This window comes from Schistocerca piceifrons, chromosome 4, assembly GCF_021461385.2.
Source record: "Schistocerca piceifrons isolate TAMUIC-IGC-003096 chromosome 4, iqSchPice1.1, whole genome shotgun sequence".
In the NCBI taxonomy this organism is placed as follows: Eukaryota; Metazoa; Arthropoda; class Insecta; order Orthoptera; family Acrididae; genus Schistocerca; species Schistocerca piceifrons.
Window position 1 is genome coordinate 164,579,459 of NC_060141.1, and position 15,950 is coordinate 164,595,408.

Below are 15,950 nucleotides of genomic sequence, written 5' to 3' on the forward strand. Positions count from 1 at the left end.
CCTCTCCATCTTTTGACTCTTGGATAGATTATTCGCTATTACTAGCTGAAATTTACCAGAGAATTCAGTTAATATTTCTCCTCTCTGTTTCCAATACCAAGCTCGTTTTCTCCCTTAAATCTTTTGCTTCCTCCCATACAAGCGCATTCAAAGCCCCCATTTTGGTCTCCCTTTTCGTTGTAAGGTTTTCTAGCTTATTTTTAGTATTCAATGAAATTGATGTGAGCTTTCTTTTTATTCTATGTGTCATATTTCGTCCTTGGTGACTGAATAATTTTCAAACACTAGTCTTCAATAGTCAGTATATTGCGCCACAGACGTTCTGAGTACAAGCAGTATGATCTTTGGTTGTCAGTAGCATTGCTGTTGCCATTACAGTGCTCAGTGAGTATTAAATGAGAGAATAGGGGGTTTGTCAAGCTGCTGAGCGGTCTGGAAATAAGTAGCAGAAGAGACAGATGCAAATGCAGAGGATGTTGCTTTTTGGAAAAAACTGACTTGAGGGGCGTGGAGATATTCTGGTAATGTTGTCACTTCATTGCTTGCTAAAGCCTAATTTATGATGAGTTTGAAAGAAGCCAATTGTTAGCTTCGTGTTCATTTACTTTTGAGATTAGTTTATGAAAATTACATGCATTCAGAGTTATAGATTCACCACTCCTTTGCCATTTCAGTAACGAATTAGATGGTAGAATTGTGTTTCATTACAAGCAATGAATGTTGTTACGATAGTTGTCAAGGAATCTGAGTTTCACAATATAGTTTTTGAATGCTAATCTCTTCTACGTTATTCAGTAATTTCAGTTACTTTCCATGTCTGTCACTGTATTTGTTTTGTAATTGTGTGTCGCTGCATTGCACTTAGCGGAACACAATCAATCAAAGTAAAGTATGATGTACTCAGTGTAGTCGTATTTCCTTGTATTGCACTTGGGCACACTTTACTTTCTTTAGCTAATATGGTGCTGCGGTCCACATTAACATTCAACACTTTCGAAGAAGTCCGAGATTCCGTTGCACCAAGGTAAGTCATCAAAATTTGTTAGGGCCAGTTTCACATTAGCTTGAGGACACAGTAAAATATTTGGTAGTCAAGTTCTGCAATTCAAAATTATTATCAGGTTCATTTCAGTGAAGTTTAGTTCAGATCTCATTTACTTTGTCAGGCAATCCTACTCTTACAGTCTAATATTACGCACGCGCGTATGTGTTATTTAATGTTTTCGAGTTTACTTAGTTTACGTAAGTAATACTGCAGGGCGTTTTAATAAAAGCATTTAGACATTTATCCTTCTTTTTTTTAATACTGTTTAGGTAAGTACACCTATTGTATTGTTCAGGTTCACATAATAACACAGATATACACACGGGAGCATAGGAGTAGGAAACAGGTTTGCAGTTTGCGTACACAACAGCAGCAATAGTAAAACGAAGCAGTTACAGCGTACTGAACTATCTGTTCAATATCCTCACACACTTTCTCTATCTCTCCATCTTCTGCTTGTGACGTCAGCGTGTATACCCGAAAAATTGTTGTAGTTGTTGGTTTTCTGTCCGTTCTGATGAGAACAACCCTATCATTGAACTGTTCACAATAACACATTCTTTGCCCTACCTTCCTACTCACAACGAACCGTACTCCCATTTCATCATTTTCTACTGCTCTTGATATTACCCTCTATGCATCTGTCCAGAAACTCTTGTGTTCTTTCAATTTCACTTTACTGACCTCAATTATATTTATATGGAGCCTTAGCATTTCCCTTTTCAGATTTTCTAGCCTTCCTGCCACGTTAAAACTTCTGACATTTTAGAACCCGATTCGCAGAACGTTCCCCTTTCGTTTGTTATTTTCCCATAATCAGCTCCTCCTTGGTATTCCCCTCCTAGAGGTCCGAATGGGGGTCTAGTTCGGAATCTTTTGTTAACGGACAGATCATTATGACACCTTTTCAGTTAAAGGTCATACGTCATTTGTTTACACATTATGTGTCTCAATGCAACAGTTTCCTTTGTGTTCTGCATCCTCATGCCGTTAATCGTACCTGTTTCTTTCCTTCTTTTAGGAGCAGTTTTCCACCCCAAGAGCAAGAGAGTTCCCTGAACCCCTGTCTGCTCCTGCGCCTTGTTAGACAAAGACGGAGGCGGGTCGACGGTGATTTCTGGTACCTGTAGTCTTCTGCCTCCATCGTTGTTAATTTTTATTCTAAATTTAAGCAGTGGTGAAATTCGAATCCGAGATCCAGGGCGTTTTGATTACTAGTCGAAGACGCTAGCCTCTAGACCACCATCGCTGGTTGTAGCATCGTCGACAGGACCGATTTTGGACCTTTGGTGGAGGGTCTGAATCAGTTCTGCGACCTTGTAAGTTGCAGCTTCTTCTACTTGTGTCATAGAGTGGGAGGGATTCGCGTTGTGCTTAATAGGTCACATTTGCACTTCACTGCACTTCACACAGGAGGCGACTACTCGGGGGCTGTGCTAGAGGGCCTCAGGAGGGTGCAGAAAGGACTTCACCTTCAAAGGGCGCAGAAATAAAAGAAGAAGAGAGTAGATATAGTGACAATAAGTCTTGTAGTAAATTGTCGTAGCTGCCTTGAAAGAGCCAGAGCACCAAAAGCTATATGAAAGAAATGAAGCACAAATCGTTATAGGTACCGAAAGCTGGCTAAAGCCGGATACCAGTGCAGCTGAAATTTTTACAAATGACCTGGCAGTGTTCAGAAAGAACTTATTAAATACAGTTTGTGGCTGTATTTTTGTTGCTGTCACTAACTCATCTTCTAGCAAAATTGTAGTAGGTAGCTCCTGTGAGTTAATATGGGTAGAGATTATACTTGATAACCGGAATAAATTTAAATTGGTTCCTTTTACAGACCAGTCTCCACACCCCTCCCCCCACTCGACTCAGAAGGTTCAGTTGTTGAAAAGTTGAAAGAAAACTTGAGTCTGAAACAGGTACCCCATTCGCGCATTTATAGTTGGTGGTGACTTCAATAAACTCTCGATATGTTGGCGAAATTACATATTCAGAGACTGTGGCAGGTATAAAACATTATCAGAAATTGTACTAAACATTCTCTCAGAAACTTATTTTGAGCAACTGGTTCAGGAACTCATTGGATGCGTACATGGTTCCGAAAACGTACTTTAACTCTTAGCAACAAGTAATTCTGAACAACAACGACAATGTCCCAGCTGGTGAAGCATTATAAAGATTACAAGGATTAGTGACAGCAACATTGCTTCACCGAGATTGACCACCGCAAAATCTAAATTCCCTAAAAGTAAATGTAAAATATACCTAATTAAAAAAGTAGATAGAAATTCTTTCGACGCCTTCCTAAAAGACAGCCTCCACTCCTTCCTACTTAACTATATACACCGATAGGCAAACGAAACTGGTACACCTGCCTAATAGCGCGTAGAGCCCCCGCGAACACGCAGAAGTGCAACAGCACGACGTGGCATGGACTCGACTAATGTCTGACGTAGTGCTCGAGGGAACTGTCACCATGAATCCTGCAGAAGTGTCCATAAAACCGGGAGAGTACGAGGGGATGGAGATCTCTTCTGAACAGCACTTGGCCGGGAATCCCAGATATGCTCAGTAATGAAATTTCCTGGCAGAGTATGATCAGTAAGGCTCATGTGTGGGAGTTTGGTGACCAGCGAAAGTGCTAAGCTCAGAAGAGCGTTCCTGGAGTCACTTTTTAGCAATTCTTGACATGTGGGATGTCGCATTGTCCTGCTATAATTGCCCAAGTCCGTCGGAATGCCAGTGGATAAGAATGAATGCGGGAGATCAGACAGGATTCTTACGTACTTGTCACCTGTCAGAGTCGTATCTAGACACATCAGGGTTCTCAAATCCCTCCAACTACACACGCCTCGCACCATTACAATGTGTCCACCAGGTTGAACAGTACACTGCTGACATGCAAGGTCCATGGATTCATGAGGTTTTCTCCATACCCCTACACGTCCATCCGCTCGATACAATTTGAAACGTACTCGTCCGACCAGGCAACATGTTTCCAGTCATCAAGAGTCCAATGTCGGAGTTGACGAGCCCAGGCGAGAGATAAAGCATTGTGTCGCGCAGTCAACAAGGGTACACGAGTGGTGCTTCGACCCCGAAAGCCCAGATCGATGATATTTCGTTGAAAGGTTGGCACGCTGGCACTTGTTTGTGGCCCAGCACTGAAATCTGCTGTAATTTTGAAAGGGATGCTCTTCTGTCACGTTGAACGATTCTCTTCCGTCGTCGTTGGTCCATTTGTTGCAGGATATTTTTCCGGCCACAGCAATATCGGAGATTTGATGTTTTACCGGATTCCTGATATTCACCGTACACTCGTGAAATGGTCATACAGGAAAATCCCCATTTCATCGCTACCTCTGAGATGCAGTGTCCCATCGCTCGTGCGCCGACTGTAACACCACGTTCAAACTCAACTGGCCAGACACTTGTTGTCTTATCTAGGCGTTGCCGTCCGCAGCGCCGTATTCTGCCTGTTCACATATCTCTGTATTTGAACACGCATGCTGTTGTGGCTTGGCAAGACAGCCAAGTCACTATGCGAGGATGCCGAAAGGCACGCGTTAAGCTCACGCAGACTGGCGTGAGGTCTGGAACAGTTAAGTGAATTTATAGTAGCAAATAAAGTACGTAGTTGATGTAATACTTAACTTTAATCCATAATTGGAGAACATCGTTCTTGTTGATACATTAATAACAATCTCAATATAAACTAGTAACGGCGCCTTGCTAGGTCGTAGCAAATGACGTAGCTGAAGGCTATGCTAACTATCGTCTCGGCAAATGAGAGCGTAATTTGTCAGTGAACCATTGCTAGTAACGTCGGCTGTACAACTGGGCGAGTGCTAGGACGTCTCTCTAGACCCGCCGTGTGGCGGCGCTCGGTCTGCAATCACTGACAGTGGCGACACGCGGGTCCGATGTATACTAACGGGCCGCGGCCGATTTAAAGGCTACCACCTAGCAAGTGTGGTGTCTGGCGGTGACACCACACATGCCTATACCAGATTGTGTGGAGCTTCAATGTAAAATGTAGACCACATGTGGCATAAATTCAAGAAAATAATGTCTGATACAACTGAGAGGTTATACCAAATAATTTAATAAAAGATGGTACTGATACCCCATGGTACACAAAACATGACAGAATACTGTTGCAGAAATAAAGAAAAAAGCCTGCTAATTTTAAAACAACAAAAAGTCTCCAAGGCTGGCGATGTTTTACTGGAACTCTAAACTAACCGCTGTCTTCAATGCGAGATGCTTTTAAGACCTTCCGAAACGGAACTCTGTCTAAAAACCCGACAGACAATTCAAAGTGGTTATAGTGTTATGTAAAGTACAGCAGCGGCAAGACAGAGTCAAGACCCTCACTGCGCAATACCAATGGCAATGTCGCCAATGACAGCACCACTAAAGTGGAGTTATTAAACACAGTTTTCCGAAATTTCTTCACCAAAAAAGAACCTGAATCGAGAACAACTGCCAACACGAGTAGCTTAAAAGTAGATGTTCTAGGTGTAGCGAAGCAGCTCAAACCACTTAATAAAGACATACCAATAAGGTTTCTTCCAGAGTATGCTGATACAGTAGCGCCTTAGTTAGTAATCATATACAACCGCTCGCTCGACTGATCATACGTATCAAAACATTTCAAATTAGTACAGGTCACACCAATGCTCACGAAAGCAAATAGACATAAACTGCTGAATTACAAACGCCACTGATGTCAACTGCAGCAGGGTTTTGGAACATATACTGTGTTCAAATATTCTGAGTTACCTCGAAGATAACGGTCAACTGACACACAGTCGTTCTTGTCAAACACAACTAGCGCTTAATTCGCACGAAGAAGTGAGTGATAGCGACAGGGGATCTCAAGTTGATTCCATACTTCTGGACTTCCAGAAGACTTTTGAGCCCGCTCTTCACAAGAGACTTCTAATTAAACTATGTGCCAATGGAGTACGGTCTCAATTGTGCTACTGGTTTTGTGATTCTTCTGCGAGAGAGGACACAGTACGTAGTACTCGACGAAAACACCTCGAGTAAAACAGATGTGATATCCAGGGTTCCTCAACGAAGCGTAACAAGGCCTCTAGTGTTGCTAATCTACATAAACAATTCAGAAGATTATCTAGGGAGCCGTCTTAGAATGTTTGCAGATTATGCTGTCAATTACTATCTAGTAAAGTCATCAGAAGATCAAAACCATCTGCAAAATGATTCCGACACGATGCAAAATTGGCAACTCACCCTGAGTAGTGAAAAGTATGAGCTCATCCAAATGAGTACTGAAAGTAATTCATTAAATATCGGCCACATGATAAATCACACAAATTTAAAGGCTGTCAGTTAGCCTAAATATCTAGATGTAGCAATTACGATCCGTTTAAGACTACAGCGATAGCGTTTACAATGTTGTGGGGAACGCAAACTAAAGACCACGTTTAATTGGAAAAACTCTTAGAAGATGCAACATGTCTACTAGAGAGACTGCCTACACTAAACTTGTTCGTCCTCCGCTAAGCTACTGCTATGCTGTGTGGGTTCCTTACCAGATGAGATTCACAGAGGAGATCGAAATAGTACAAATATGGACAGATAGTTCTGTATTATCAATAGGGGAGAGAGGGTTAGGGATGTAATAAGCGAGTTCGGCTGGTAATCGCCGGCCGGAGTGGCCGTGCGGTTCTAGGCGCTACCGTCTGGAACTGAGCGACCGCTACGGTCGCAGGTTCGAATCCTGCCTCGGGCGTGGATGTGTGTGATGTCCTTAGGTTAGTTAGGTTTAATTAGTTCTAAGTTAAGTCGCATAGTGCTCAGAGCCATTTGAACCATTTTTTTCGGCTGGTAATCATTAAAATGAAGGCGTTTCTCGTTGCGGCGAGTTCTTTTCACGAAATTTCAATCACCAACTTTCTCCCATGAATGTGAAAATACTTCATTGTAGCCAACCATCAAATGGAGAGATGATTATGATAATAAAATATGAGATATCAGAGACTATACAGAATGACTTCAGTGTTAATTTTTGCCATGCGCAGTTAGAGAGTGAAACTGTTGAGAAAGAGTCGGAAGGTGGTTCGAAGAAACCCCTGCCAGGCACTGAAGTGTGAACTGCAGAGTAGCCATGTAGATGTAGGTGTAGATGAATGAGTTACACTACATTACGTTTAGGACCAACTGCCATTCCCTGCACCAGTCAGTCGTTGGTCCCATGCGGATGTTCCTGCACTTCGCTTGTCTTCTGCCGTTTCCACCTTCCTGCAGAAAGCAGTATCGCCAATGAAAAGTGTAACAGAGCCTCCGACGTTACACACAAGACGGTTACCATGGACTGTAAAAAGTAACACCCTAGAGCGCGGCCTTGATTATGTCGAACTCGTCCCCTTAAGAACAAAGTGCTAAGTTCTGTCAGCTAGTAAGTCCTAAATACAGTCCAATATTAGTTAAGCATGTATTTCGTTCGTTACAGTGCGGAACGGAATTGAAAATCTTCCGGAAATTACGGAATAAGCATCAACATGGGCGTCGACGTTTATGGCTACTTTCATGGCGCTGGGTGTTATAGGCTAACAGAGAGAGCTGTTTCACAAAATCTCTGTTTGCAATAAGCATTTTTTTTTTTTTTTGGAAATTTGTAATAAGGTCTTATGGGACCAAATTGCTGAAGTTATCGCTCCACACACACTACGTGATCTAACTTAAACTAACTTACGCTAAGGACGACAAATACACCCATGTCCGAGGGAGGACTCGAACCTCCAACGGAGGAGCCATGCAGATCGTTACAAGACGCCTCAGCCCGCTCGGCTACCCCGCGAGGCTGCAATAACCATTTTAATTTTTATAGGCGAGTTTTTGCATTGCGCGATCATGGTGGATGTCCGATAATTTTACAACGGATTGTGGTTCCATAATGTCCGAAACTGTGTCATTCCTCTAATAAAAGGTTCATCAGAATCAATCGGAGCTGTAAAACTGCTGTTTGCTACCGTAGATCATAAATAACCGCAAACTACTGTAGTTTTCCTAGTGGCTTTGATCAGTTAGGTAATATCCGCATTACCAGTGTGTTGGATCTGTTGCGTACGTGTAGGGGATTAACTCATATCTATTGATTCTTTTATGTATACGACCAGTGTTTTATTAGTTTCTCCTGAAAATCGGAAGCAGTGAACTGTCTGGAGACTGTATGAAGATATATGAAGGGCTATTTCAAGAGCTGTTTCTTCAAAGGAGGTAGTCGGACACGTGGACGACACATTAGCGGCTTGGCCGCATGGTGAAGAAAACCTACAATAATTCGTGTGACACGTTAACAGCATACATAACAACTTCATTTTCACCATGTGCGTGGAAGAAACCTTATGTCTACCGTTCCTAGACACTCTGACAAACAAGAAACCTCTAGGTACACTGGTATATTCAGTCTACAGGAAGAAGACACACACAGACCCATACAAGAAGGCTAGTAGCTGCCACCATCCAGCGCAACGCGAAGCTCTGCTCACCACTCTGGTAAACAGAACGTGAATCATAGACGACAAGGAATGTCTGCCTAACGAGTCCCAGTAATTGCGAAAAAACAAAAAATGGCAGCTCTCGATCCGAGTTAGAAGAAGGAAAAGAAGTCCAGAAGAAAGAACTAAGCACTAGAATTCGTAACGTACTCAGGACCGCCCACAGCCAAGGTTGTCATGATAACGGAGAAACACAATATCTAACAATTTTCCACTCACCTGATAAGAACAAAAAATTGTCATTGGTCAGCGAAAAACCGACTGGGGCTACGGTCACCTGCGAGTGTCACATCTGCATCTACATCTACATCTACATCCATACTCAGCAAGCCACCTGACGGTGTGTGGCGGAGGGTACCTTCAGTACCTCTATCGGTTCTCCCTTCTAATCTAGTCTCGTATTGTTCGTGGAAAAAAAAGTTGTCGGTATGCCTCTGTGTGGGCTCTAATCTCTGATTTTATCCTCATTGTCTCTTCGCGAGATATACGTAGGAGGGAGCAATATACTGCTTGACTCCTCGGTGGAGGTATGTTCTCGAAACTTCAACAAAAGCCCGTACCGAGCTACTCAGCGTCTCTCTTGCAGAACCTTCCACTGGAGTTCATGTATCATCTCCGTAACGCTTTCGCGATTACCAAATGATCTTGTAATGAAGCGCGCTGCTCTCCGTTGGATCTTCTCTATCTCTTCTATCAACCCTATCTGGTACGGATCTCACACCGATAAGCAGTATTCAAGCAGTGGGCGAACAAGTGTACTGCAACCTACTTCCTTTGTTTTCGGACTGCATTTCCTTAGGATTCTTCCAATGAATCTGAATCTGGCATCCGCTTTACAGACGATTAATTTTATATGGTCATTCCATTTTAAGTCACTCCTAATGCCTACTCCCAGATAATTTATGGAATTAACTGCTTCCAGCTGCTGACCTGCTATATTGTAGCTAAATGATAAAGGATCTTTCTTTCTGTGTATTCGCAGCATATTGCACTTGTCTACATTGAGATTCAATTGCCATTCCCTGCACCATGCGTCAATTCGTTGCAGATCCTCCTGCATCTCAGTACAATTTTCCATTGTTACAACCTCTCGATATACTACAGCATCATCCGCAAAAAGCCTCAGTGAACTTCCGATGTTATCTACAAGGTCATTTATATATATTGTGAATAACAACGGTCCTACGACATTCCCCTGCGGCACACCTGAAATCACTCTTACTTCAGAAGACTTCTCTCCATTGTATTTAACGCCTTGCGGAAGTCAAGAAACACGGCATCTACCTGGAAATCCTTATCTATGGCCCTCTTAGTCTAGTGGACGAATAGCGCGAGCTGTGTTTCACACGCTCGTCTTTTTCGAAACCCATGCTGATTCCTACAGAGTAGACTTCTAGTCTCCAGAAAAGTCATTATACTCCAACATAATACGTGTTCCAAAATTCTAGAACTGATCGACGTTACAGATATAGGTCTACTGTTCTGCACATCTGTTCGACGTCCCTTCTGGAAAACGGGGATGACCTGTGAAGTTTTTCAATCCTTTGGAACGCTACGCTTTTCTAGAGACCTGGTACACCGCTGCAAGAAGGGGGGCAAGTTCCTTCGCGTACTCAGTGTAAAATCGAACTGGTATCCCATCAGGTCCAGCGGCCCTTCCTCTTTTGAGCTATTTTAATTGTTTTTCTATCTCTCTGTCATCTGTTTCGATATCTACCATTTTTTCATCTGTGAGACAATCTAGAGAAGGAACTACAGTGCAGTCTTCCTCTGTGAAACAGTTTTGGAAAAAGTAAATCGTCCAGTTTGAGCGACCGAAAAGTCTGCAGTCACGGAGCAGAACATCAACGAAGGACACACGTTTCTTTCTGAACAGACTGAGGTGCTATGCCGCGCCACCTCTTTCTGGGATCCGTTCATTAACAAGGCAGAAAATAAGAGCACATGGCGATCTCGTCAGCTGGTGCAGCAGTTTCCACATGAGCTTCGCATAGGATGCGAAATTAGCAGACATACCTCAGGAACGCTCTGATGTGAAAGCGTCCAATGCACCGGGTGGAACGGAGAGGTAGCAACAGGTTTCGACGCCTCTCTCTAACCGACAGGGGCACTCTGCCACCACCGTACGTGACATCGCTTCCTGTGGCACGTGATTGGTCCATAGATTGGGCCCTCGGCTATAAAGGAACTAAACGGACACGAAACCCACATTTCACCTGGAGATGGCGTGCAGAAAACACTTCGAAACGTTGCGGCAACACAACACCACAACTTGGCTGATAACCGGAGAAGATTTCAGCAATGAAGTTCCCAGAGAGGACTAGCATTTCCACTGTTGAGACAGCTTTGGCGACCAGCACTTACGACAGACTGCAGGTTGATCCTAATGCCACCAACATACAACTAGCGAAGAACCCTGAAGACAAAATAAGAGAAATGAGGGCCCGTACGGAAGCATGTAGACTATTGCTTTACACTCGATCCATTTGAGAATGGAACAGGAAAGGGAGTGATTTAGTAGTGGTACAAGGTACCCTACGCCGTATACGTCATTGTGGTTTGTGGACTATGTTTGTATGTAGGTGTAGACGTACGAAATAGTGGGCATGATCAAATCAGCTCTGTTTATGTAGTTTAGCAAGTTTTGGTTTCATATTTGGAGCGAGAGGCAAATACGGTTTGGGTTTTACGAAGTTTATCATAAGTGACTGGTAAATTACAATTTCTCATTCGTCGAGAAAAAAATGGAATCTGCAGGACACTCGAACACATATCACCAATATTTTGGCCACTCAAAATTAACGCGAATTCTCCGCCGTATACTCTCAGTATTGTGCGGAACTATATTTGCTCTTACGGTGGCGTCCAGGCAAGACAATATTTCATACAGACGAAGAGAAGGCAACCTAGGTCGGACGCCACTGCAAGAACCAGTTTCCAACATTTTCCATGGCGATTGTGTAAGGAAGTAGAGAACTAACATTCTAAAACGTACAGTGAAACGTGGACTCGACTGTCAGTAATGTTCAACAAATCCAGTACACATTGTTTCCTGGTTAGTTTGAGGGCTGATCCGTTACGTATGCGACGCTGTATAGCTTAGACTTACCCTAATGAATTAATAAAAAGGAAATTACCGATTTTACTCACAGAGAAAGTAGTACCAACAGTATTACTGGCATTTCGGTAATTGGTCTGTGCTCTGAAGTAATTTTATACCGACAGAAAGTGGTTATTCTCTTTTTCTAATTAGTTGTAGTGCTAGATATTTTATTGTATTGTTGTAGTATCAGTATTGTTTTGTTTATAGTATTTGTAAATACTAGATAATAGCAATTATTATATACACACTTCAATGTGCACACAAATGTGAGTTTTATACCCTACATAACTTTCTCTGTAATAGGAGGTAATTGTGAAGAGTAATTAAAAAAAAATTATAAATAAAATTCCGTCGTATCTTTGTGAACCTACAGAATTTCGGTGCCATAGACAAAAATTTGATTTCTCCTCACTGAGATACCACTTACAATGATTGAGTGAACGGAATAACGTTACATTTGAAATGTTTTTAAATTTTACGTACCAATATGAAAACAAAAAAAGCACTGTATGAAAAAAAGATACCTTTCTGTGACGTGCGTCTAGTTTCATTTCCAACGAACAAGCATTAGAGAAACGCTTAATACGCACACATTGAATTTTTCGAACTCTTCATTGCTTTTTGTTGCAAACTCATTCACAACAGGGCTCTGATATATTCGCGCTTCCATTGTTTCGACCTCTCATACAAGTGTCGCAATTTCAGGCGCTACTGTACAGCTCAGCGCGTACCGCCGGTGCAGGTTTTTCTACACATCGACGAGCCAACAGCGCGCTACTAGGAACCACTGTATAACTATTTTTAGTGCCATTTCAATGTAATAAACTTAATTACGAATGCAATTAACATGCTACGTGCGTTATCATCATTGTATAAAACCGGCGTGAATAAATCACGTACCGGTGAAGTATTCATCACTTGCAGAGAACCGAGCGCGAAAGCGTATGCTAATTTCGGCCTTCTCCCTCCTCTATCTACCCACCCACTCGACTGGAATATTCAGCCACACTAGAATAGTCGTATATAAATGACCCGTTTTGTAAAGCTGCTATGCCGCTGACGACGACTGATTACAATTTAAATTGCCGCAATAAAAAAAGCAATTTCCCCGTTCCGATACTCATTACATCCCACACACACTTTATTCTCTCGCGGGCTATTTTTCTCAACTGTCCTAGCCACGCCTCTCACGTAAATTTTATTCAAGTTGCGGGTTCTGTCATAGACACGCGATTGTTTCTCGAAAGTTGGTAATCGAGTTTTTTTCAATAGATGTATCTAAAAGTCAGTTTAATTTTGTTGCCTTCATACCAATAAATCAGCAACCGGCCTCTCCTTCTGAAGATTAATACGCGACATTGAACATTCATGACCACTAGGACAATGTCGTGAATTCTGTACAAATGAACTCCGTCTCCGTACGCATATACCACAGAAGTATGCTTTTGAAATTTACATACAACTGGGAACAGTGTTATCTGTTAACATTCATGTTGTTTACAAAACATTAAGCGGACGAAAGTATCTTTTGTGTTGGTTTTAGTACAAACATCTTTGTCTTTGTTAACAATAAATGGGCATAACGTTCCAGTAATAGTAATTCCGTGTGTCTCAACGATCTGATGAAAGTTTTCAAGTAGACAATAATTCGATGACTTGCGGGTCACTAAGCTACCCTAGTAACCTTGTTCGGAAAGTGGAATATATAAAGGTCCCGAGTTCGAGTCTCGGTCCGGCACACAGTTTTAATCTGCCAGGTAGTTTCATATCAGTGCACACTCCGCTGCAGAGTGAAAATCTCATTCCAGTGGAATATACAGTTTAAGGTGTAATCCAAACTACGTCTCGTTTCTGGAGGATCTTCTTATCAGTGAGCGGTGAAGGCTAGGTCGAAGTCAGACTGAAAAATTCCGTGGTCCAGCCGGGATTCAAGAGCCTGATAAGCAGCTCCAATACACCGATCACCGTTCATGATGTACAACTTCATGGTTTTTACTACATCTTCACCCTATTGACGAAATACGCTTCACACAAATTAGATAGGTGGATCTAAGGACGAAAGTCGAAACCGGTAATCCAAATACACATACAAAGTGACCCAGACAGATCTGTCCTTCATTTTATTAAACGTGATCACTGTGCCTTCAGTCATATATACAGTTTCTGACCCATCATGATCCAACACCCAGCAAAGTTCCGAGCATCAGCCTTTGTGTGGCTGCACTGGGAAGTCTGTCACAGACATGACAGCGTGGAGAAACCTGTTATCCACCAACGCTCCAAGCCATGTCCCTCCTAGGGCCGGCTAAATGCTTTTCTACCCACTACAACGGCTCTCACATTTGCCTTCTCCCTTCAGTTGGAGTGCGGCCAATGAACTTCCTCTTTCACTGGTTGTCGCTAGTCATCGTGTGCTATATTTCTTAGATTTAATCTGATAATACTTGACAGGTCAAGTTTGTGGAGCACTTGGTTTTAATTTAAAATACAAAATTTTTCTTGACGGTAGTATTTATAAACTGATGACTGGGTTCGATTGCTCAAGCAACCATCTTTGGATCATTAAATTTCCTTAAAGTGAGTAAGTCGACACATTTAGTACAAACACATACTGTATCGTTATTCAGTGTCTTACTAACTACTCGTTAACTTACTTACCCGTACAAACCAGATGGCTAAACTGGGAACAGTCAGAAATTTACCTTCCGAGAAGCCAAAATGTCTGAAACTGTGTCATTCCGCTAATACAGGGTTCACCACATTCAATTAGAGTTATAAAACTACTCTAAACTACCGACGACTATCACAAGTAACAGTAGACTACCGTAGTTTCCCTAGTTGCTTTGGTCAGTTAAGGGCATACCCGCATTACCAGTATGTTGGATGTATCGTATACCTATCGGGAGTTACCTCGTAACGATTGATTCCTTTATCTATATACCCAGTGTCTTATTATTTTCCCCTAAACACCGGAAGCAGTGAACTGTTTAGATACTGAGTGAGAGTAGATGAAGGGCTCGAAAAATTACGGAATTTTTTTCTCTACATACTATCACTCCTGCCTGTTACTTAAAAAACGGAATGATCGTATGGCTCTGATGGCCGGGAAGTTCGGCCGCCGGGTTGCTAGTCTTAATTCAGGTAACGCCACAATGGGCAACTTGCGTGTCGGTGATGATGATGATGAAATGATGATGAGGACAACACAGCTCCTAGTGCACGTGCGAAGAAAATCTCCGCCCCGACTGGGAATCGAACCCGGGGCCTGCATTGTAGGCAAACACTTTACCAATCAGCTAAGCAGGTGGACCTGTTACTTAAGAAAAAAATATTATTTACAGCAAAACAGAAATTTTCGATGTTTAAGTCAGGTTTTATTCGAAAATTGTTGATTTGTAACTGAGGGTTGCTTTTGTAGAAATAAAGGAAACAATACAGATTTATCAATAGTGCGAGAAACGTTATTTTCTCAACAAGAGGATGGAACTAAAAAATGCAAAAAAAATACGTAAAACACCGCTTTAGTACGTCGTTGCTGTTATTCATAAACGAATTTCACATTTAGCAATATTCACAGGAAACTCGCCTTTGAACGAGATGAAGAACGTTCGGTTGAGTACAAAATAACGCCAATAATTATTTGTATATATTCATTTTTATAAATGTACTTCCATAGAAACAAATTGCTCTGGTTACATAAAAGCGCAGGAGTTACGCCATTAACTAAATTTCATCACTTACAAAATGCGATTTATATTGTCTAATAATATAAAATACACGGTGCCTTACACTGAATGATGTGCCGTTCTATGTGCAAAACAAAGAACCAAATAAAACGAAAAACGTAGAGAAGGCGTCGGTGACCATTTTCTCTTCTCTTACATGTTTCTTTCCCTACCAATTCTACTAATACTGCAGGAAAGACTACCATTTGCAACGTCATTTATGCAGTGTACCAAAATAAACGAACCGTAATTTCGATAGAGTGCAACTCCAAAATCAATCAATTGATTTCCAGTGGAAGAGTAGCCTGTGACGTGACCACCATAGTCGATAGAAATCCGAGGGGCTGCTACCTGCTGCCGGCAGGTTCAGTACAGTGAATACACTGCACAATGAGCTAACAGGGGGAAATGAACTGAAGGTAGCTACATCAGTTGAAGTGTCGACAGACGGCCGATGTGGCCGCGCGGTTCTAGGCGCTTCAGTCTGGAACCGCGCGACCGCTACGGTCGCAGGTTCGAATCCTGCCTCGCGCATGGATCTGTGTGATGTCCCT